Source organism: Solanum dulcamara, chromosome 11 (assembly GCF_947179165.1).
Source record: "Solanum dulcamara chromosome 11, daSolDulc1.2, whole genome shotgun sequence".
Taxonomy (NCBI): Eukaryota; Viridiplantae; Streptophyta; class Magnoliopsida; order Solanales; family Solanaceae; genus Solanum; species Solanum dulcamara.
This window is the reverse complement of record NC_077247.1, coordinates 51,651,584-51,655,241: the sequence shown is the minus strand read 5'-3', so window position 1 is coordinate 51,655,241 and position 3,658 is coordinate 51,651,584. Positions and strand designations below refer to the sequence as shown.

The 3,658-nt window shown below is 27.7% G+C and overlaps 1 non-coding gene across 1 annotated transcript; it reads right to left on the bottom strand.

The window, feature by feature from the left end:
* Positions 1-841: 841 nt before the first annotated feature.
* Positions 842-997, bottom strand: LOC129875337 (5.8S ribosomal RNA). Its single transcript, XR_008763142.1, has one exon. It is a non-coding gene; the product is annotated as a 5.8S ribosomal RNA (ribosomal RNA).
* Positions 998-3,658: the final 2,661 nt, after the last annotated feature.

The following is a 3,658-nucleotide window of genomic DNA, read 5'->3' as shown; positions in this document are numbered from 1 at the left end:
TTTTTCTCACAAAAATTCACGGAAACTATAAAATGAAATTGTTATTTTTTGTAAAGAAACCACATGCACGCGTTGTTGTCCGTCGGTTAATTTCACAAAATATATATATTTGATGAGCGTGGTGTCCGGGACACTTTTTGCACACTTCAATTAATTCAACGGGATACCTGTCATTAGAGGCGAATTCAGAATTTTGAATCTCTGGGTGTCACACTACTTTAAATAGTAACCTATCGCAAAATTTCCAGCGTAGAAGAAGATAATACTTAATATTTATTAGCAAATTTGCATACAAAATTTAGACTTGTTTTGTTGGTTCAGTTAAAATTTTATTTACAAGAGGTCTAGGGTTCTAATATATTTATTCACAATTCTTTTTACAATAAATTCGCTAATGATGTTGCATCATAAAAAAAAAGTTTTAAGAAAATACACCCACAACAGGCTCAACTTGCATCCTTGCAGTGGTAAACGTCAGTTTTAACCACGGGCACCACAAAACTTATTATTTCTAAGAGTGTCATATATAATATTATACTTTTCTTATAAATATATATACAAATATACATGTATCTACATATTTTCAACCGAGATTATGCACCCTCTTCCAACTATATAGATCCGTCCCTGCCTGCCATCTCCCACCAACAATAAGTATCAGGTAATTTTGTCCCCCGAAGCTCAGGACAGATGGGAAGAATCACCTAATATTTTTTTTTGTTTCCGCTAAGTTTTGAACCTGAGACATCAGCGTTCTACAACCACTTCATTAACCACTTCAACAGATGTCCATTGATTTTCAAGGCTCAAACTTTTATTTGTATTTTTACAACGGGTTGTGTGACGCCCAAGCAGACGTTTGCTTGGCCTAATAGCTTCGCGCGCAATTTGCGCTCAAAAACTGGATAATTCACGGAATTCTGCAATTCACACCAAATATCGCATATCGCTACATTCTTCATCGATGCAAAAGCTGAGATATCCGTTGCCAAGAGTCACCTTTCAAAGATCAAAACACATTTGAACAGTATATAAAATAACAAAAATATTTGACCAAGCATGAGTGATCTACTTGTAAAATTATCCAAGTAGCTACTTTTTCTTATATATAATTTCTATAAATTAAAACAAAGGGAGTTCGTCTGTTTAATATTTATTTTTTTACTAATTTTTAATAAATTTGATATTTGTATATTTTAAATAACCAATACACATCTTTCATATTGTCTATTTTAAATTTTCTTCGCAATTTTAAATCTTAATTGACGAAGATCTGTCAATTTTAACCTTCGCGATTTATTTTTAGCAGTGGACATGCATGCGTTAAATTAACTAGTCGTATTAATACATGTGCTACCGATCGAATTAGCTGTTTATAAATTTATTATAAATGCTGCGAATTGATACGAGATCTGCATGGGATATATAAACGTATTTTAATATAATTATTTTGGACGACTTTTTCAAGGGCATAGTTGGTATGCCGTGACAAGCATTAAATAACTACGTATTCATTTTTTTCAAAGTAATTTCTGAAAGGCATTTTGGGACAATATGAAGTTCTGGTATTATTCAATATAAGTTGAATTAAATTTTTATATGATCGGTCAACTATTGAGAATATTTCATTAAAGACATTTTAAAGTTCTGCAAAGATCTAACTTGCATTTATGTGTATTTTAATTAGTGTGTATGGGATTTAAGAAATTCTATCAACTGATTATTTATTTGAAAACATAATATTATTTGTAATATATTTTTTCCAAGTATCTAAATAGATTAATTATTTGATTTGCTCGGATCTAAAGTTCATTCGTACAATTAATAGATAAGTATCAAAAACACATCTAAATTATTTCTATTTTTTGAGTTTCATACCTAAACTATTGGAAGGTTGAGTTTCATACCTGAATCATCACTTATTAGTTTGAGAAACACACTTCTCCCTTTTATGTTACTCTCATCATGGTGTGTGTACTAAACTCTCTCTTTCATTTAAGAAAATTTGGCTCCCCCTCCCCCATCAAAAAAATTCATTATAAAATAAAATAGAAAATATTTTTCTTATCCACTCCACCACTCTCTCATTATAATGGATGTTAGTGAAAGCCAAATTATTTAAACATATTTTAGTAATAACATGATCTTAGATCTAAAAAGGAAGCAGAGTAAACAACTTATCTCGTGGATAAACTCAAAACAGAGAACCAACCGACAAAAAATCCCTTAAATGTTTGAGGCATAATATATTCCCGTTGAAGCTCATGATTCAATTCTTGTTACAATGTCTAAAAATCCCACTAAATAAAATACTTTAATCTTTAATTTTTAATTAATATTAATAATATATTTAATTTTTGTCAAGGTAAAAGAGTGTATTACACATGATGTGTTTTCAATCTAATAAGTAATAGTTTTAATATAAAATTCAAAAAAAAAGAATAATTTAAGTGTGTTTTTGACACTTATCTCTAAAATTAAGAAGAATCTTTATTTTTATACTCAATTAATCAGTAACTGCACCGAAAATCATCCTCGCTAGAATATTAAAACTTCATTTCAAATGTGGTGCAACTTTAACATGCAATAAAATTTGAAATAGAAGAAGTATGTACTAAAAACAAATTCGTTATAACTAGGAGTGTTCAAACTTCAAACTAAACCACAAAATCAAACCAAATTGATAAAATCAACTCTAATCAACAAAAAAAAGTCAATTTAATTTTGATTTAGTTGTATCCAATTGATTTGGTGAAAATTTAAAATTTTCCGATAATTTTTTATATTGTAATATATATATATATATATATATATATATATATATATATATTAAATTTCTATACTTACTTTAAATTTTTGAAACGTTAATGAACTCCTTCCATTAGTTTTTATTTGGAAAATTTTCGCATATAGCCACTCAAAAATACTTTAATTATGTTTCATAAATATAGTTTACTAATTACAATTTGTATCTACTGTTATAGCAGCATTGGTATAATTCGCGCAACATTTGTGTACGTTTGTATAATTCCCTATACAATTCACATTTTTTGTATAACGTTAGTAGAATTGCACACCGTTTATATAATTCACTATACAATTTTTTGTGTTTGTATATTTCGATATACAATTCGATTCACGCACAACGTTTGTACAAATCGCGCGAATTATACAAAACTCAATTGTATAATCGCGCAAATTATACAAAACTCAAAATGTAATTACAACTATATGTTTGCCGCGAGCCATAATTATTTCAAATATAGCTATGTTATTTAATTAATTAGTATATATTTTTTTATCCGCATAATTTTTCCATTTTATTTTTGCTACACAGTTCAAGTCCAAATCAATCAATTAGAAAGAAAAAAAAAAGTTGAGCTCATTTCTCCAAACGCACTTAAAGAGTATTCATAATTTATTGTAGCTCATCAAAAGAAAATATATCAAAACTAAAATTTCAAATAAAAGATGGTTATGTTTTGTCACATTCATTTTTCTTCAATTTTTTTTTTTTGAATTCTTGTAATATATATGAATAAACTCGAGATCAATCTAGTATCAATATATTTCTTTGTTTCTTACTTGTAATTATATACTAGTCAATTAAATTTATTTAATGTTTTCTAAGTAAAATACATTAAATTTATTTAATGTT